We start from the raw sequence: 22299 nt of genomic DNA on the forward strand, positions 1-22299 counted from the left end.
ATAGATTACTTAGTATACCATAAACAACTAAAATTTCAGTGTTCATAATCAATTCAAAAATACATGTCTCAGTCTATTCCTATTCAGTATTCCAGTATTGTGTAATTCAGTGTGATCCAGCATTCCAGTATCATGTAATTCAGTGTGATTCAATATTTCACTATCATGTATTGCAGTTTGATTCTCAGTTCCTGAATGTTAAACACCTGTATTTGGGCCTGAGGTCGTAGTTTATATGCTTTATCATACTTGGGCCTGAGGCCATAGTTTATGTTTTACGCATGTTTGGACCTGAGGCCGTAGTTTATGCTTTATGCATTTTGGTCCTGAGACCGTAGTTATGTATAAGTATACTTGGGCCTGAGGCCGTAGCTTGTGCACATATATATTGGGCCTGAGGCCGTAGCTTATTCAGATAAACAGGTTGTTCATCATTCAGAAGTGGGAGTATTCATATCCTTACTTCTTTTATCATTTCAGTTATCAGTTCTGTTACCAGTTATCAATTCAGTTATCAATTATCAGTTCAGTTATCCGATATCAGTTATCATTTCAGTTTCAGTTTCAATAGTTATCATTTCAGTTATCAATTATCAATTCTCAGTTATCAGCTTAGTTTCAGTTTCAACATTTTTAATTCTTTCTTTCAGTTGCTTTACATACCAGTGCAATTCAAATATACTGACGTCCCTTTTGCCCGGGGCTTGCATCTCACAATGCAGATAATGATTTACAGGTTGATGATTCAGAGCGCTAGGACTCTCGTATCAGCTATTTGGTGATCCCCAATTCTTTCGGGGAATTATAATTATCTTATAGTTTTCAGTATTTTCAGACAATCAATGTTTTCAGTACTTCATTAGAGGCTTTATAGACTAGAGTAACAGTTAGATAGAGTTTCGGTCTTTTCATGTTAAGCTATGTTGGCTACAAATATGTTTCAGAATGGTATTAGTATTTCCGCACTTTGATTTATATCATCCATACTTTCAGTATATCAGCATGTATTAGTTTATCTTCCGTATTCAGTATGTTATGATATCACATGTTGATTCAACCAGGCAGTTGGTTTGCTCGGTCACATGTAGTTAGGCACCGAGTGTCATGTTACGTCCAAGCCCAGGTTCGGTGCGTGACAAAACTTGCTATCAGAGCGCTAGGTTCAAGAGTCCTAGGGAGTCTATGAAGCCGTGTCCAGTGAAGTTTCCTTTATATGTGTGTTCCAGCTACTCATATAAATGGTTAACTACCAAGACATCCAGGATTGTCTCATTTTTTTCTACTCTAGATTGTGCCATGAAGCTTAGAGCAAAAGGTAACCTTCTCTTCCTATCGAATTCCAAACTTATTGGATTCCCAAGCAACGCGCAGGAGAAACGTAAGATCCTAGAGAGGATAATTATCGATTGAGGTATAATCATGGAGTATAGGTTGGTAAATATGAGACTTTAGAGGATGTTAAAAGTGGGATGCAATGGATAGTATTACAGATTAGAGCATAACCTTATCAGATTGTACAAAAGCAGTTATCATATCTTATAGTTATCCGTTTACCTCAGTTACCAGTTATACAGTCTTTCAGTTAACAAGTTTATGGTTATTCAGTACGCCAGTATTCAGTTATATGTTTACCAAATATTAAATTTTCAGTGTATTAAATTTCTAGGTGACTTGTGAGTAGGCAGTGATGCATATGGGTTCTCAAAGAAAATGTAAGTAACAGTGATTATAGAGAAACCTTTGCATATTTTAGGTCTGGATTAAAACTCAAGACTCATCGGACGGTACATGAAGTGATTTATTTGATGATGGTATACTCTGAAGGACAAGTTTGTGTATGGTAGTGTATTCATATGTGTTTTACCTCATTAAACAATCTCATTTCTAATTCTTGGAAATAGAGCCACAAGTTGGATGATGATAGTTCAGATGTCAGACCCTAACATTGGTCACTGTAGTTTTGGACAGAAAAGAGCCTAAGGGTAAAATACCTAGGAGTCAGAAACATTTGTTATTACCAAAGATGTGATTTCGTACAACTCATGCAAATGACTAGAAGATATGATGTATGCAATGAGGACCAAGAGCAGCCAATAGTGAATTTTAGGAAACGGTTTTAAGTTGTTTAGATTTATTCAAATCAGAATTTGAAAGTACCATGTTAGTGAATTGCTATACGAAGCAGCTATTATTGTGAGATAAAGGATATGACAATTCCCCTTAAGTTATGTGACTAAGTGTTTACCCCGAATGTTTATAATCTGATATGATTTTGAAGTGTATAGAAAGTTTGGGGTTAGATATTCTAATTTTGTTTAAGACAAATGAAATTTCCCTAGGTATGATCCATGTACATAGTTCAAAAAGAATGATAGTGTGCGAAAAAAGAATATGATCAGATGATGGGGGAAGTTAGGAGTAACCTTATGATTCACTTTAGTTATTCAAAGAAGGAGAAGAAAATATGATGCTAGCAAGTGGTTAGTGAAAGGATATTAAGTAAGTTTTGATTAGATACAATAAATTAGCAATTTTAGCAGAGCTAGTAGAGGTAAGATTTGATCCACTTAGCCAGGTTATCTCTAGTGAGTGGATGATAGTTTGAAATACCAAATGCATGTGTTAGAACCCAAAGAGTTTAAGTTAAACCCGAAGTACAATGGCAGTGGAAACAAAATCAGCTAGCAGTGAGAGAGAAAACTATAGAAGAATACCCTTTAAGAGTTATCGAAAAGGGGTTTCCCCAAGATTAGCAGTGTGGGCAGAGTTAAGTTATTACGATTATGTATGATAGTTATGAAGCTTTCCGTTTATGCAAAGAATTTAGTTTTTTCCTAGTAATAAAGATTTCTTAGAGGCAAGTTGGGAGATGAGTCATCATTAACGTAAAGTGCAAAGAGTTGCAGAAGATAAAGAAAATTGTTAGAATCCCAACAAGAAAAAAAGGAAGGATCCGGAATTATAAGATATTTGGTCTAAGGGGTGATGTGAAAACCATCAGTAAGTCCAGATGGAGAATTAAAACTCGAATAGTAGCATGGGATATGAAAAAAAAAATCAGTTCGGTAATGAGGAAAAATTGTATAATTACCACACGGATTATGTCTAGTATGTGTAAGAAAAACAAAGTGAGTACAATGATCACCGAGTTTAGTTATTGATGGTAAAGTGATCACAGAAAAGCTATAAAATCATGCCCAGTTATGTATCACGAGGGTAGTACCATTGCACGAGACTCTAGTCCTTGGGGTACTGGTTAAAGACTTAGCTTACAACAATTCTATAAGTATTTTCAGGAAACTCTTAAGAAGATAATGTGTGGGAAGTATAACTCGTGATTGAGGTAGATAAGAGAACTCTGGTAAAAGAAGTTCACCAGCCAAGATAGGAGTTCGACTTCGGACTCTAAAGATGACGGAGTTGTTGTCTATAACAGGACTTGTTCCCCCTTAGTAGCCATTGAGAAGGAGAAACAATTTGATGATCCCTACGTGTTACAGTTGAAAGAGGAGATTCACAAGTATAAGACGATGACTTTTGAATAAGGGGGAGATGATAGTACTTTGAGGTACTAGGACAGATTGTGTGTCCCAGACATATATGGACTTAAAGAGGGAAGATCATCTTAAAAGTCCATAATTCTAGGTATTCTTTCTATCCATGTTCCCAAATATGCATCATGACCAAAGAGATTTATTGGTTGAACGACATGAAAAAGAACGTCGTAAACTTTATGGCCAGGTGAAGCATTTTATTTAAACAGTTGAGGACATGTCCTTGATGTTAAAAGTAATTGGGATGATCACATACCTCTCATTGACCTCGCTAAGAATAACACCTAACGTTTCAGTACAAAGATGGCACCGTACGAAACCCTGTATGAGAGAAGGTGTAGATCGCCAATTGGTTGGTTCAAGTAGGTGATTGGGTGTTTCTGAAAGTTTCGCCTATGAAAGGCATTATGAGATTTGGGAAGAAGGGAAAGCATAGTCCCTACTATATTGGTCCATATAGAATCTTGCGAAGGATCGGTCAATTAGCTTATGAGTTGGAGTTACGACCAGAGTTAACGGTGGTACAACCAGTATTTCATGTGTCATGTTATAACATTCAAGTTTCCAGCACTCAACTACTCATGTCAGTTCAGTACTTAGATACTCATGCTAGTTCAGTACTCAGATACTCATGTCAGTTCATTACTCAGACACTCATGTCAGTTCAGTACTCAGATACTCATGTCAGTTCAGTACTCAGATACTCATGTCAGCTCAATACCCAGCTACTCATGTTAGTCCAATACTTAGACATTCATGTTAGCTTAGTACTCTGATATTGATATTAGTTCAATACTCGAGTATTCGTGCCAGTTTAATATTCATATATCCATGTAAGTTCAATATTTACGCATCCATGGCAGACCAATATTCAGTCAATGTGGTGTTCATTCAGTTCACGATCTCAAAAGTTCAATATCCATGTATTCATTCAGTTTAGTATGCAAGTGTTTATGAAAGTTCATGTTTGCACCAGACTCGTTTCAGGTCCGGAGTTAGCGGAAGTTACAGCCAAGATAATCATTCGAGGATGAATGATCCCAAGGGGGAGATAATGTAACACCCCGTACATTTGGCTTAAGTATGAATGAGTTAAAGGAGTATTAAGGTTATATTTTTGACGTGTAAAGTCCCATCGGGATGATTATGGGTGAAAATAGTTGTTTCAAAATCAAGATGGAAAGTGAGGTGCATAAGATTTGACAAAATCGACTAAGTTTGCAGAAAGTCTGTGTTCCAGCAGGTTTTAGTGAAACTGCATAAGGAAGTTGGGAAAAATCAAAGCATGAAAGTTGTAGGCCTTTGAAATAGCTTTCCAACATATATTGTGGAGCCCAAACGGCGCTCTGTGCAAAAAGTTATGCCCGTTTTACAGAATGGTGCATAACCACCACGTTCGGCCGTGTTTTACCGCGACCGCGGTCGTGAGGTAGTGTACCAACTATTTACCGCGGTCGGGACCACGGTGGACGACTTGGGAAGTTGTTTTTTAGCCTTATTTCGTCTCCCACTGCCCCCAAAACATAAAAACTTGCTCTAGGAAGAAAAACTCTCAAAACCTAACTTCTTAAGGGTCCCTCCACCAACCAAGGTAAGTTCTAATGGTGATTCTAAGTTTATTTCAATTCCCAACATCCTATTAACATGGGTAAACCCTCCATATCATTAGATATTCGATTGGGGCATCATTGTTGAGGGAAGGAATCCTAGAACTCAAATTAAAGGGGATTAAACGTCAAAAAGTAATATCTTCACCCTCTAATTGATTGTAGCATTGGATTAATGATTATAGACTCTAGTTCATGAGATATGATTTGATAAGTTTGATAGAAAAGCATGAACGATTATAGGTTTGGGGTGTTGATTGTTGATTATTGGTTAAGGGTATTGTTTACCTTATGGGTGATAAAGAATGGTGTTGATTATGACCATTTGAGACTTTAGAATTTATCTAGGAGCAAGAGAATGAGTTATTGGGTGTAGAGACACCATTAATAAGGACTATGAAGCTTAACGCCACCAAGTGTTTGAGAAAATGCCTAAGTGACTAAAACATGAGTATTATTGCTAATATGGAATTCTTTTGACTTGTATTGATATAGATTGAAGTTGAAAGGGTTGGTGAATATTGTATTACGCTCAAGAGCAGGAAGTTAAGGTATGTGAGGCTAACTCTCTATGTTTGGGAATGTTAATGATTCTCCCAACACTACGTTTCTTTTCTTACGTTACCAATTGCCTCAAAAATATAGTTAAGCCTAGTTCCTTGAATAGTTGTAGATCTTATATTCTCCAGCTTCATCACTCGTTCACCACTTTCATTCTGAATATTGTGAGCTCAGTGCGTATTCAATATAGACTTGGGTTTGATGCCCCCGAGTCTTAGTATAGATTACTTAGTATACCATAAACAAACTGAAGTTTCAGTGTTCATAATCAATTCAAGAATACATGTCTCAGTCTAATCCTATTCAATATTCCAGTATTGTGTAATTCAGTGTGATCCAACATTCCAGTATCATGTAATTCAGTGTGATTCAGTATTTCACTATCATGTATTGCAGTTTGATTCTCAGTTCCTGAATGTTGAACACCTGTATTTGGGCCTGATGCCGTAGTTTATATGTTTTATGCATACTTGGCCTGAGGCCGTAGTTTATTCTTTACGCATGTTTGGGCCCAAGGCCGTAGTTTATGCTTTATGCATTTTGGGCCTGAGACCGTAGTTATGTATACGTATACTTGGGCCTGAGGCTGTAGTTTGTGCATATATATATTGGGACTGAGGTCGTAGCTTATTCAGATAAACATGTTGTTCATCATTCAGAAAAGGGAGTATTCATATCCTTACTTCCTTTATCATTTCAGTTATCAGTTCCGTTACAATTTATCAGTTATCAGTCCAGTTATCCGCTATCAGTTATCATTTCAGTTTCAGTTTCAATAGTTATCATTTCAGTTATCAATTATCAATTCTCAGTTATCAGCTTAGTTTCAGTTTCAGCATTTTTAATTCTTTCTTTCAGTTACTTTACATGCAGTACAATTTAAATGTACTGACTTCCCTTTTGCCCGGGGCTTGCATCTCACAATGCATGTAACGATTTATAGGTTGACGATTTAGCGCGCTAGGACTCTCGTATCAGCTGTTTGGTGATCCCCAGTTCTTTCAGGGAATTATAATTATCTTATAGTCTTCAGTATTTTCAGATAGTCAATATTTTCAGTACTTCATTAGAGGCTTCATAGACTAGAGTAACAGTTAGACAGAGTCTCAGGCTTTTCATGTTAAGCTATGTTGGCTATAAATATGTTTCAGAATGGTATTAGTATTTCCGCACTTTGATTTATATCATTCACACTTTCAGTATATCAGCATGTGTTAGTTTATCTTTCGTATTCAGTATGTTATGATATCACATGTTGATTCAGCCAACCAGTTGGTTCGCTCGGTCACATATAATTAGGCACCGAGTGTCGTGTTACATCTAGACTCAGGTTCGGGGCATGACATATAGATACGGCCATAACTAAATTGTCATAGTTGACTCAAAATTTGCTATTCAATGGATTACAATGGCGATTTGCACAAATAGAATCATTTGGTGCCGCCGTGTAGATTTTGATTCTGGTAAGAAAAGTTTTGGAGAAATAGCATTTGACCAGAATATTTGAAATCACTCCTAAAAATCGCCAGAATTTTATGGTGATTATTTACAATAAAAATATGGCAATCTTCAAAATATTCCATATGGTGATCACTAGGATTTACCTTAAAATATGACAATAGCAAGAAAAATTCTCGCGACTGGCAGGAGCTGTTCAAAATTCTGACTAGAGATTATTTTTTCAAGGCTTTTTATTCCGGGGTCAAAATTCAAACTAGTCCTAAAAAGGTCAAAATAGAAAGGACTAGCCAGTTTTCGGACGGGTCATTGAAAAATAGCCACCATTTGTAAAGTCATTGAAAAATAGCCACTATTTTATTACAATACGGAAAGTTCTAGCATAATATACCGGAGATTGGTGCACTTGTGTATGAACTTATAGCATATTATGTTGGAACTCCAACACGCGAAAAGTTCCAGCATAATATACTAGAGATTGGAGCACCTGTGTATGAACTTCCAGCATATTATTTTGGACCGACAAATTATACTGGAACTCGAGTATATTATGCTGGAAGTCGAGTATATTATATTGGAATATTTTTCCGATTTTGAACAATGTTTTCGTTCAGATTTATCTTTACATGAAAAGTAGCTAAATTTCGATTACTTTTGAAGCTGTGGTTATTTTTGAATAATCACTTGTAAATCTGGCTATTTTTGAATTTCTCTCCTTAAAAAGGTTCACCCAGCGTAATTTCTTGATTTACTATGGGCTCTCAAAAACTATTTGCTTTAAGTTTGAGCCCAAACCCATCCATCCCGCCCAACCCACCCAGAGATTAATGGGTAGGGCTACAAGCATATTAGCTCATGGGTCAATTTGGGTTGAGCCCAAGTTAACCCATTATTTTTTATAGCTCATTCTGGCCAATTAAGCAGCCCAAATATAACCCGTGAAACTCACCCAAAACAAAAGGGATCTCAACCTAACTTATCTAGAAAATTTACCTAGTTGCCCCTATTTTACTTTTTTTTTTTTTTGTATTTTTAATTTTTTGTTCTTTCATTTTTCTGCACCACCCACCTACCCTACCCCTAACCCCCTTCCAAACCGCCTAAAAAAATTTACATTTTTTTTGGTATTTTTAATTTTGTTTTTTTTTTGTTTTTCGGCAGTAATACACCCCCCCCCCCCCCCCCGGCGCGCGCGTAAACCCCCTAAAAGAATTATTTTTTACTTTTTTTTTGTATTTTTTTCTGCACCACCCCCCTCCCCTCACAAACCCCCTCAATTTTTTTTTTACTTTTTTATTATTTTTTTGTTTTTCTGCACCACCCATCCACTCCAACCCCCACCCGTAAAATATTTTTCAACTTACACATTTTAAGGTACAAAGTTTTTTTTATGCAAGATGGGCATGGTTCTAAAATATGGATCAAGTTGGGCGTGTTGGGCTATGACCCATTGTTTAGCGCATCTTGACCCAGCCCATCTTAGCCTAAGTACGCTTTGGGCTGAGTTGCGCAATGACCTATTTATGGGGGATTTGCATCTATACCCCCTTTTTGGGTTACGCTTTAACGTATGCCCGCTTTGCAAAAATAATTGCAAGTGTAACCAATTTTTCGCGTAATTTCAGTATACGAGACTGAAGTAGCAAAGGCAATCACGCAAAACTTCAGCATTATAGTAGACGGGCCTAAAGTAGCAAAGGCAATACGCTGAATTTTTTTTTGTCCTGGATAAGAAGCTGAAGTTATTTAGTTCATTTGTAAGAACTTCAGCACTAAAATAGCTGAAGTTTTTTTGTCCTAGATTCATTAGTTTTGTCATAAAGTTTTTTCAAAAACTTCAGCAGAAGATATTGAAATTATTTAGTTCATTTGTAAAAACTTCAGCACTAAATAAACTGAAGTTTTTTTTATCCTGGATAAGCCTTTTCAAAAATTTCAGCAGAAGATGCTGAAGGCATTTAGTTCATTTGTAAAAACTTCAGTACTATATAAGCTGAAGTTTTTTTGTCATGAATTCATTAGTTTTGTCATAAAGTTTTTTCAAAAATTTCAGCAGAAGATGCTGAAGTTATTTAGTTCATTTGTAAAATCTTTAGCACTATATAAGCTGAAATTTTTGAAAAAGCTTTCTAACATACTAGATAAATAATCACCTTATTCTTTCATAGTGTATTACTACTATAAAATAATCAAATTGCCAACAATATCCAAATCATAAATTTTGGAAACAATAAACTTGAAAAGAACAGAATTATGTAGAAATATTCACAAATTATTGTCTACTAACTTACGTAATTATTTATAATTTATTTTGAAATAATCTGATAAACATACTTATGACAACCATCCCCTGAACTGAAGTTTCATAGTAGCACCAATAGCAGCAGAAGAAAGAAGAAAAAGAAGAAGAAGAAGAGGAAGAAGAAGAAAATGAATGAGGAGAAGGAGGAGGAGAAAGAGGGCTGAAGCTGTTTAAAAAGTGGGTACAAGTTAAAACTTTTTTTTAAAAATGGGTATAGGTTAAATGGGGCGACCAAATAGAGCGCCCCGTGTAAATTTTACCTTATTTATTGACATAACCCATCTTGACCCACTCAAATTCAGCCCAACTCGCCCATTTACCACCCCACTTTAAGGGCCTTTGAACATGATTACAATTCTGATAGTCATGGACTTTAGACGAGAACTCAAGATCCATTCATTTAAGAGACCGGCCCAATGTTCATCTCATTCAAGACTTTTATCTCTTCAAAGTTCAATTTGATGCACCAATTAATAAATACAAGCAACATTTTGATAATTTTATTTTATATTTTTCTTGGGTAGACTGATCCATGAATATAAACAGGAGAAACGAAGACATGAATACCCTCCCCCCTCCCAACACCCCAAACATTTTTGTTTTATTAATACAAGATGAAAATTGTGTGGACATTTTATGGCTAATTTTTTAATATAAAAGCTCATTGGCATAAGGTCATAAGACTACTAAGGAAACCCGCAACCGTTACCCTTCAGGTGTGCATTGTACAATAACTCGTAAAACACACAGGAAATGTAAAATCGCACTAGGCAAGCTCGGTGCGACAAGCTCTGACTGAGGAGGTTGCTGGTGAGGGGAACCAATCTCAGGTCTTCCATATAGGAAACCACTCAACCAACCAACTCAGCCAATCCTTATGGGCATTTTGATCTAATTTTGACACTCCTAATAACAACCATTTCGTGATATCCTTTTATTTTTTGTGAGGGTAGGAATATCAAGAGGATCGAATATTACAAGTGTGTTAGTGTCAGTGGAATAAAATGCACAATAGAGGGCCATGCGATTAATTTCCCAATGATAACCTTGGGCCTGCAATATAATCTGACCGACAATCAATAGTTTACGTAGAAATGACACTAGGTAGCCACCGTAAGAGGCTGTTATTTAGGAATTAGTCAGTATATCTTGAATTTTAGTTTTTTTCAATTTAAATTGTCAGGACAAAAAATTTCTGAATCGACTGTAAAAATTTCAGGAAAAATAGTATTAGCTAATATCTAAATAGCATACCTAAAAATGGCTATTTGTGCACTTGTCCCTTAGTTTACGAGGTTTGTTATGGGCCGGTCTATGATGGGCTTACTGAAATCACGTTCATCTGCATAAGAGGCATTTGCATCTATACCCGCTTTTTGGGTCACGTTTTAACTTGTGTCCGTTTTGTAAAAATATTGCAAGCATACCCACTTTTTCGCGTAACTTCAGCATACGGGGTTGAAGTAGCAAAGACAATCACGCAAAACATCAGCATTCTAGTAGAGGGGACTAAAGTAGCAAGTGTGCTGAACCAAGTGTGCTGAAGTTTTTGTTTGTAATTGCTGAAGTTTTTGTTTTTGTAACTGGCAAACTAGAGCTGAAGTTTTTGTTTTGTAACTAGCGAACTCCAGCACTATAGCTGAAGTTTTGTTTTTGTAACTGGCGAACTTCAGCTCTAGAGAGCTGAAGTTTTTTTTTTGTAACTGGCGAACTTCAGCTCTAGAGCTGAAGTTTTTGTTTGTAACTGGCGAACTTCAGCTCTAGAGCTAAAGTTTTTGTTTTTGTAACTGGCGAACTTTAGCTCTTTGTAACTAGTGAACCTCAGCTCTAGAGTTTTCTTACCTTCATAATGATAGTGTCACGGAAACATGAAAATAGCTGCTTTACTGTCGCATAAAGCATTCAATAGCAAAGATACTTCATCTTATAACTCTCTAATCGGATCAATTATTTAGATGATTAGTTCAACAACTAAACCATCCAAAGGAACCGTTAATCTATATTTGATAAAGCAAAAAACTTTTTAACAATTTACATAAACCAATATGCTGCTGCTAATGCCATGCATTATCAAATAGGATCTGTAGCTTCGTCATTTAACAGATTATCTATTGCCACCATTCAATCAAGCAAGGACCTTTAGTCACGGACTTCTGAAAGAGGTTGAGGGCGGATATAACTTTGAGGAGTAGAAGGAGGAGGAGAAATGAGGCTGAAATTGTATGAAAGGTAGGTACAAGTTAAAAGTTTTTAAAAAAAAATGGATATAGGTTAAATGGGGCGACCAAATAGGGCGCCCCGTGCAATTTTTACTCTGCATAAGTATGAAACACTTCTATAAGTTAGCAATACGGCCATAACAAAATGGCCATAGTTGACTCAAAATTTGCTATTTAATGGATTACAATGGCGATTTGCACAAATAGAATCATTCGATGCCGCCATGTAGATTTTGATTCTGGTAAGAAAAGTTTTGGAGAAATAGCATTTGACAAGAATTTTTGAAATCACTCCTAAAAATCGCCAGAATTTTATAGTGATTACAGGGATTTACTACAAAATATGGCAATCTCCAAAAAATTTCATATGGTGATCACTAATATATTTGCCACAAAATATGGCAATAGCCAGAATTTTTCATATGGGAAATTTCTTGTGATTGCTAGGAGGGCTTATCAAAATTCTGATTGGAGACTATTTTTTTACGGCTTTTCCTATCGGGGTTAAAATTCAAACTATAGTCCTAAAAAGGTCCACCCAGTGTAATTTCTGGATTTGTTATGGACTCTCAAAAACTGTTTACTTGAAAGGCTTTTGAAGTGAATTTTTACACCCTATAGAAAATCTTAGTACCCTATTTATTTTAAATAAATACCATTTTAAAATATTATATCCTATAAATACCTTTTATCCTTTATAGCAAAAAATTTAAATATAGTTACATCCTACAATTAAGGCACCATATATGCTAAATATTATTTTTTTCTCTCCTTTTTTGTATTTTCTCTCACATAATTATCGCGTATCTGCAAACCCCAATACAATCTCTCTCTGTTTGCATACAACCAGACTCTCTTCTCCCAAAAACCTTAGTTTCTTAACTCTTCTCCCACCCAAATTCTCAATTTTATGCTCCGTGTCACCAACGTTATCATCAGAAAACCTTAAATAAGTCATAACAAGGCTGAGGAATGAAAGTGGAGAAGAAAAAAAGAAGGATTTTAAAGAAGTTTGTTTGTAAATCTACGACTTACTGTAGGCGCCATAGCTGCAGAAGTAGAAAGGGAAAAGAGGATAGTCCACTGTCCGACGGGTTCCATTTTGAGAAAGTCTTCCAATGCTTTATGCATCCCTTGAAAACCTAAACCCATCAAAGGGTTTTTGTAGATGTGTTACGGGGCTGACCAGCCGGAATTAATGACTGGCCGCCGGCCGGCGAAGCCATTGGCTTGTTTCTCTCTCTAGATCGCCCAAATCGCCTATTTTTATTCAGTTGTATTCGAATGTATTCTTCAGCTGTATTCACTTGTATTCAGGTTTAATCAGTTGTATTTAACTATTTTATTCAGCAGTAGTTAGTTGTATTCAAGTGTTTTATACAACTGTATTCAGTTGTAGTTAGTTATATTCAACTATTTTATTCAGCAGAAGTTAGTTGTATTTTGTTGCATTCAAGAGTTTATTCAGCTGTATTCAGTTGTATTCAAGTGTTTTATTCAGATGAATTAAGGCGTATTTTGTTGTATTCAACTGTATTATTCATATGCATTTCTCTTTATTCAGCTATAATCTTTATTATGTATCTTTCAAATACAGATTAATGAGGGATCGTTTTAGTTCGTTGAGTTAAATTAGGAGAATATCATGTGATTTTATTTCCTTCCGTTTTTAGCGCAGATACGTTACTGTATTTAATGTTAATGTCGCTTGAATACAGCTAAATACATGTCAAACTTAGCTGAAATTCCAGATTTTACGCCTATATTTTTGGTTGTATTAATGAATACAACAGCCTAAATACATGAAATACATTGTATAAAAATATGAAAGATATCTATAACACGTAATATAGTAAAGGGTATCCATAAATGGCTAATTAGACCAAAAAGATAGTACTTTATGAAAAATTCTCTTATTTATATTGGTAAAGATTAACTCTAGAATGAGAACTCAAGATCCATTCATTTAAGTGATCGGCCCAATGTTCATCTCATTCAAGACTTTATGTCTCTTCAAAGTTCAATTTGACACACCAATTAATAAATACAAGCAACATTTTAATAATTTTATTTTTATATTTTTCTTGGGTGGAGATTGATATCCATGAATATAAACAGGAGAAACGAAGACATGAATACCCTCCCCCCCCCCCCCAAAAAAAAAAAAACCTTTTTGGTTTATTAATACAAGATGACAATTGTGTGGACATTTTATGGCTAATTTTTGAATATAAAAGTTCATTGGCATAAGGTCATAAGACTATTAAGTTATGAAAAAAAGGTTACTTAGACAAGTAATTTCATGGCAGTCAAAATAGCACGGTATAACCAGTTTTCGGACTGATCATTCAAAAATAGCCGGCGTTTACAAGTCAATGAAAAATAGCCACTATTTTGCTGTAACAGAGACCGGTCCAGCATAATATACTGGAGTTTGGTGCACCTGTATATGAACTCCGACATATTATGCTGGACCGATATACTTTGCTGACTCCAGTATAATATACTGGAGACTGGAGCACCGATGCTCCAAACTCCAGTATATTATACTGGACAATTATACTTGTTGGAACTCCAGTATATTATGCTGGAGTTCTAGTGTATTTATGCTGGAACTCCATCATATTATGCTGGAGTTCCAGCATACTTATCCTGGAACTCCAGTATAACATGTTGGAGTTCAAGCATACTTGTGATGGAACTCCAGTATAATATACTGGTGTATTTTTCGGGTTTTGAACAATATTTTCGCTCAGATTTATCTTCACATGAAAAGTGGCTAGATTTCGATTACTTTTGAAATTGGGCTATTTTTGAACGACCAGTTGTAAATCTGGCTATTTTTGAATTTCTCCCAATTTTTAGCGTCATATTTCACCTAATCTTTTAAAAATTATACAGTATATATAGTTACTTATCAATTTAAGGTGAAATGGCAAGATGTATGAATTACTAATATATCAGTATTTCCTCCGTAATTTTCAGTGTTAGGTATATGAGTTGCATTTTTTCATTTGTATTTTTCACATTGCATCATTTCCATCCTGTTGAACTTTCACTAGAAAATGGTTGAGTAAACTTTCAAGTTAATTGAATTTATCAAACTGAAATTTGGAAACAATTCCGATTGTTCTTAAACACAAAAAGGAATAAATAAATAAATAGCCACTATAAAGGCTCGGATGACAAATACTATCACTAAATATCGTAAAAATAGTACAGGCTAGTCAGTTTTCGGACTGGTCATTCAAAAATAGTTAACGTTTGCAAAGTCATTGAAAAATAGTCATTATTTTGCTGCAATACGGAAAGTTCCAGCATAATATACTGGAGATCGGTGCACATATGTGTGAACTTTCCAGCATATTATGCTAGAACTCCAACACGCAGAAAGTTCCAGTATAATATATTGGATATTGGAGCACCGGTGCTCCAATCTCCAATATATTATACTGGATCAGTATATTATACTGGAACTCCAGTATATTATATTGGAGTTCCAGCATAATTTACTTGAATTCCAGTATATTATATTGGAGTAATTTTTCGGATTTTGAATAGTGTTTTCGTTCAGATTTATCTTTACATGAAAAGTGGCTAAATTTTTATTACTTTTAAAATTGTGGCTATTTTTGAATGACCACTTGTAAATCTGGTTATTTTTGAATTTCTCCCCTAATTATCTTGTGGTTGTACCAGCCAAGCCCATGTATCCTACAACAAGAGTCGGTTTTGAAATAGTCATTTCTCACAAATCACTAATAGAGTCGTGTAAATGTTTTATTTTTGAGAAATTTTTATAAAACACTATCGTTTAGTAGTAATTAGTCATCTATAGATACTGTTTGCTATATTACGGATTATAGATACCTTTTCTGTGGTTATAAGATGTATTTGATGTATTTAAGTTATTGTATTCATGAATACAGTAGCAAAAATAGGCGTGAATCATGGAAGTCCAGCTAATCAGTTGTTGTATTCGAGTGTATTCATGGAGTGAAACATGAGATTACAGCTGGACAAATTATTGTATTCGATTGTATCCATGGCGTGAAATAGGGGATTACATTGTTTTTAAAACGGAAAGTGAATCAATTAACATAATAGACTCCTAATATAACTCAACAAACTCAATTATAACACACAAATTTTGTATTTTTCAGTTATAAAAAAGATTCTCTACCGTAAAATACCCGAAAAACATAGCAATCTTCAGAGAAATTATACAATACATCTGAATACATAAATTATATTAATTAAAAAAACATATGAATACATTCACGACATATAGCGAGACAATGAATACAATGAAATAGATTGAATACAGAGGGATACATTGAAATACAATGAGAAAAAAAATCATTGAATACAATGAAATACATGGAACACAACGAGATACATTGAATTACAATGAAAAAAAAAGATAGTGAATACAATGAAATACTTAGAAATACACCGAGATACATTGAAATGCTCTTTAAAAAAAAAGGCAACAGAATCTTCAAATTGCTCAACCCCAAACTTCAGACGACCTATTTTAATCAACAAGTAGCGATGAGAGAAAGAAGAAGAAAATGAGAAATCACAGAAATCAGAAATCAGAGATTCCGATTTTGATATTCGTGGACATGAATAGTACGCCAACTCCAGTATGTTTCTTCTTCTTCTTCTTGATTTTGATTGTTTTCGTAAAATTTCGATTTTGATAAACTCCAAGGCTGTGATTTCTCCTTACACCAAAATTTAGGCTTTTGTCTTCTTCGTCTTCAATTGCTTTGTTTGTGCATATTTGCAAGCTGGCTTATTAAGATTTTGATGGATTTTTGTTTCGTACTAAAATATTGTTGCAATAATCAATATTAGTATTGCCTTTATTGGAGTTATTTTGGTTAAGAGGAAGAGGTCCACGAAATTTTGGGAGAATGGAATGTATCAAAATAGAGAGAGAAAGAAAAAAGTGTAACTGATTAGCGTATTTAGTAGCTTAGGGCTGGGAGGAAACCAAAATTAAATATTTTACTATAAATCTTAAAATGTATCTATAGAATATAATTTTTTTAAATGATATTTATTTAAAATAAATATGATGTTAACCTTTGCTATAGGATGTAAAAATTCCTTTATTTTTCCACACCGCTCTTTAATCCAAATAAATTTTGTCTAAAAAACATGTGGAGAATTGTCCTCAAGTGTATATTTTCAATAACTCCCACTAAATGATAGGAGTTATTTTTCATGACCTCTCACTTGAGTAGGGTATTACATAAGAAAATTATCTAATCACATTATTAACTTGGATAAGTTAAAGGCCAGCCAAGTAGTGGTAAAATGGTTAAAAGAAAATAGTTATCTATTCATATTATCCATTAAAAATGAATTAGATAATAAATTTTTTAAAAATGGGTCAAATATGGATAAAAGTCATATTATCCACTTAAAAAATGAATAACTAATGAGTTTAATTTTACATTTGTAAATTCCTCAAATTGGGGCCGGGTTCTTCAAATTTATGAGACTATAAATTCTTCAAAAAGTATTTATATTTAAAAAGTCATGGATGATATGAATATTTATATTATCCGTCGGTTATCTATTTTCTACCCGTTTGCCACCCTAGGCCAGACCATCATGATTATACCTGATTCCATATTCCAACAAAGTAAATTCCCAGTAATTGTTGAAACAGAAAAAGCCGAAGAAGAATATGTCAATTACCTCAGAATTCAGAATGTGCCAAAAAGAAGAAGAAACAAGGTCGGTCATAAAATAAATGAGATGGAGACAATGATCTAACTTGCAATATTCCTAAACCAACTCAAGATAACGATTGCTAATACTATTAAAGATATTTGTTTCTATTTCTAAAAGTCTTTATAAAAATTAAAAATAGAAGTAGCACTTCAACGAAAACATGCAATTGAGATCGTTGAAATTCGAACTCGTGTACTCCCTCTCGCCCAAATTTATTTGATGTATTTTTCTTTCTAGTCTTTCACAAAAATAATGATATCTTTATATATTTAAAAAATAATTTAATTTTAAATTTTTATTTGATTCGTAATAAGATAATTTATAGTCATATAAGTATTTATGGTTTATATTAGACTATAAGCCCGTTTGGATTAACTAATTTAAAGTAGCTGATAAGCATTAGGTGCTAAAAAGTATTTTTAAGTGCTGAAACTGATTTAGTAATAAATAAGCAGTTACGTGTTTGATTACAAGTGCTAAAATTGATAATAAACTGCCGCAATGTTTGGTAGAAAAGTGATGATAAGCTCTTTTTTTAATTATTAAAATGACTTAAATAACCTTACTACTGTTTACACTTATAAGGACGTAATTTCTTAAGATTTGAGATTTCAAATACAAAATAATCTATTTGTCATTTTATTTTAAATATAAATGTGATTAGATAAAATAATTTTATGATAAATATAATTTATTTTATAATAAAATATAATTTTAAACTATATGATAATAAAATTAATAAATTGACAAAACTTTCTTAGTAGAAATAAATCTAAATAGGACAACAACTATTTGAAGAGAAAAAATAAACACTTAATGCGTATTGTTTGTGGCAAAAAAGCAATACACCAAAAAATTAATATGTCCTCATTTATTACTTACAGTTCAAAGATTAATACACAATCACTTAGATACAAAATACGCAATAGAGTAGAGAATTTGTTTACTTCAAATATTGTCAACGAGAATTACAAACTTGAAGAGACGGACGATTTAGGTTTGAAAAAATATGAGACAACGATCGATATATAGGAATTTTGCTTTCAAACGGAATAGTTTAGGGATAATAGTAAAAATTTTGGTCAAACCTAAAGTGCTTATAAGCTAGAAAATTATAAGCTATGGATGACCAGATTATGACTTTTGGCTTATAAGCACATGTCTTGTAAGCACTTTAACTTTACCAGACACATAGATAAATCGAAAAGTGCTTATAACCAGCTTATAAGCTTCTCTATAAGTTTTAAACGTCTTTATTTCTTTCAAACTCCGAATATAATCAAAGTGCATTAGAGGATATATACAAAATTGTTACACAAATATACGGCTAAATTTGTTATACATGAATTTTATATATATATATATATATATATATATATATATATATATATATATATATATATATATATATATATATTATATACTCCAATGGCTATTTTTAATTTTAGAGATTATGCGGGCGGCTATTTGTATTAATTCTTCTTAAGTGAAGCTGTGATTCTTTATTTACTTCAATCAGTTGTGTCATTAACTCACCGAATACACTGGTTAGACTGTCATAATCCACTCTTCAACCCATCGAATCACTTCGGATTTATTTTTTTTAAATTCAATTTTTTGACACAAAACATAAAAGGAAATAAAAGCCAAAAAGAAAATCCCTCAATCCACATATAGAAATTTATGAACAAGTTACACATGCGAGAGGTAGTTATAACTTCTTCTACATCGAATACCTTTACAATATTAGCCAAAAAAAAGGAATACCTTTACAAAGTTGTTTATAATAATTAGTCATACTTTGTAATTTTGGTGTTGATGCACAAATTCTTTCACAAGAAACAAGTGCATATTTTTTTTATTTAAACAACTAAACAAGTCGACCATTAGTAAACGAAACAAAAAATATTTAAGAAGATAATTAAACATAATTTGCTAATCTGATTCCTTTTATTTTTTTGGCACCAATTTCTTGGTTTGTAAGAAGATAATTAATTTGCTAATTAATGATTTCTTCCCGTGGGTTTGATTTGGACTATAGGGTACAAGAAACTTTATGGTCGGTGCATAAGAGTATCATAGCTCTATTGAATATAAGAGAAAAATATACTAACATGTGGTTATAAATAGCTTATATTAAATTTAATAAATAAAAAAAGAACCTAATTTTATATGGTCCTATAGCTATTTTATTTAAGGGCTGTCAATATCTTTCTCTGTCAAACTCACACAGAGACACCTACATTTTTGTCTCTGCAAATTCTTGCCAATCTAGGGAGATTCTAAGGTCCCATACATAAGTTTTGAGAATTATTTATTTTTCTCGTTTGACTAATTCACAAGATATTAAAATTGTTACAATATTGCATTATAAGTCCAATATTTCAACTTTTCGGAGTGACCGCGTTGGTTGAGCCGAAGACTTTCCAAATGAGAAATCTAAGGTTCGAAATCCACTTACATAACTTCGGTCGAGCTCATCGCACAAGGCTTACCTAGTGCAGATTAACTTCCTGTATGATTTTGCAGTCTATTATATAAGAGCGATATTTATCATATGCGTACCTAGAATAACAATTGTAGGTTCCCTTGTTAACAAAACAAAACAAAAAATGCAATTTCATAGTGAAAAGCTTTTTGATAATACCCACAAGCTTTAATTGATTCGCGAATCCGAATATTATGGGGCTCCAATGCAAGTACCGGACATCGGGTGGGAACCAAAAAAAGAAAGATTTATTCTGTTTTAATCAATCTTTTTCATTTTGTGTCATATAATGTGATTTCTTTATATATATATAGAAATCACATTATATAAGCCTTATATGTTTTCTCAGAATCATATACATCTTCCTAGAAATTTTATTATGTACAATTGTTCATCTAACCGTTTTCAGAGGCGAATGTAGCATTAAAAGTACATGTGCAATTGAACTTCTAAGTTTCAACGCGGAACATAAAATAAAATCGGTTAAAATTAGAATAAATAGTAGATATGAATTCATAACTTTAAAAATATAAATAATTTCATGCTAAAAAATCATAAAAGTTAAACTCATAGGGTTTAAATCCTCGATTCTCCTCGAACTGTTTTAGGTTTAAAAGCGAAAAATTTGAAGTCGACACAAAAATACATTCATCTGAACTTATACAACTCGGGTCAAACGTGCATAATACTTTCTTGAGAGCAATTGATATATACTTTTGAGGTCCTACACACATTAAAAAGTATTTAAGTTTCATATATTTTTGTGTCCTACAAATTAAAACTATTTAAGTTACATAATTAAGAAAGTTTGACAAGGAGAAAACGATTTTTTATGAGGACAACGTACTCTTCAGTCTAACTGTTTTAGATTTATTTATTGCTTCTGAAAAGCAATTCTTATTTCTTATAATGAGGCAATTCAATCACTACCCCAATTAATATCTAAGAATTAATATTAGGTGATTTAAGAACGCGCAACGAATTGTGTGGATTTGAAGCATCATCACTCGCTCATTTTGAAGTAGTGACGAAATTAGGAGTTTTACTAATGATATTAATATATACGTATAAAAATTAATATTAAACTTGTATATATAGTATTGCTTTTCGATGAAGAATGTTTAACTAATAATTCTTCCTCGCATGTATTGAAAAGCCTATAGTGAAATGTATATAGTATATTGGATGGATTAAACATTTAAACTGTAAAAACTTTCGTTCTCGTGTAGTCTTTAGGTTCTTTAGATGATCAGTACAAAACAATTTTGATTTTGGAAGATTAGTGCCGATCATACCTTGTGTTCAATCTTAATTTGCTAGTTAGGTACTCCATCCGTCTTATTTTATGTGGCAGTTGACTCGACAAAGAGTTTAAGAATGAAAGAATTTTTTTAGAATTTATGATCTTAAATATGCTATAAATTTTTGTGGCTATATTTACGAGACAAAATTGTACTCCCTCTGTTTCAAATTAGATGAGATATTATCCTTTTTAGTCTGTTCCAAAATAAATGATACATTTCTAAATTTAGAAATAATTCAACTTTAAACTCTTTATTTTACCTATTTTACCCTTAATGAAAATCTTTATAACCTCACAAATGTCATGGCTCTGCAAAGTTTTTACTCTTTAAGCTTTTAATACTACAAGTTTTAAAAGTCTTCTTTTCTTTTTTTAAACTTTGTGCCGAGTCAAACTACCTCATCTAAATTGAATGGAGAGAGTATTAAATTATTTTAAAATAAATATAAAACTATATCATTCTTTTTTAAATAAACTGTGACACCTAGGTGAACTTATTGACAAAATACGGGAGAGACTATGTATATCAGTACACAAGCCTTAGACTCTAGACACACATTTTAAAGTTTTGTGGGCCTAAGTCCAAAGCGGGCAACATCGCTAGTGGGCCGGGCAGTCACATATGGTATTAGATCCACGTATAACCTTGAACAATGATGGCAAAACTCAGCGAGGATGCTGAGTCCCTAGCTAAGAGGGGGTGTATGTGATACCCCAGTGTTAGGTGTTGTTCTAATTTTCTTACCACATTTGTTCTTCCTATCTCTCGAAGTAAAAGACAACACATTTACCATAATTGGATTTTCTTTCTTATAGAAGGAAATTATAAATTCTCTTATACTTGGCTAGTCCTTTTTCTTGTAGGAAAAGGTTTGGACTTCTATAAATTGAGGATCCTTCCTTCTCATTTAGTAGCATCCACAATGTAGCCATATGGGGTTTGAGAGTCGTGTTTAGGGGGAGAATTTTACGGGACAAGTGTTAGTGTGTCACTTGTGTTTGCGTCTTCATGAGGTTGTTATCTCGATATTTTGTACTCTCTTTTATAGAGTGGAT

The sequence above is a fragment of the Nicotiana tabacum genome, chromosome 20, assembly GCF_000715075.1.
Source record: "Nicotiana tabacum cultivar K326 chromosome 20, ASM71507v2, whole genome shotgun sequence".
Taxonomy (NCBI): Eukaryota; Viridiplantae; Streptophyta; class Magnoliopsida; order Solanales; family Solanaceae; genus Nicotiana; species Nicotiana tabacum.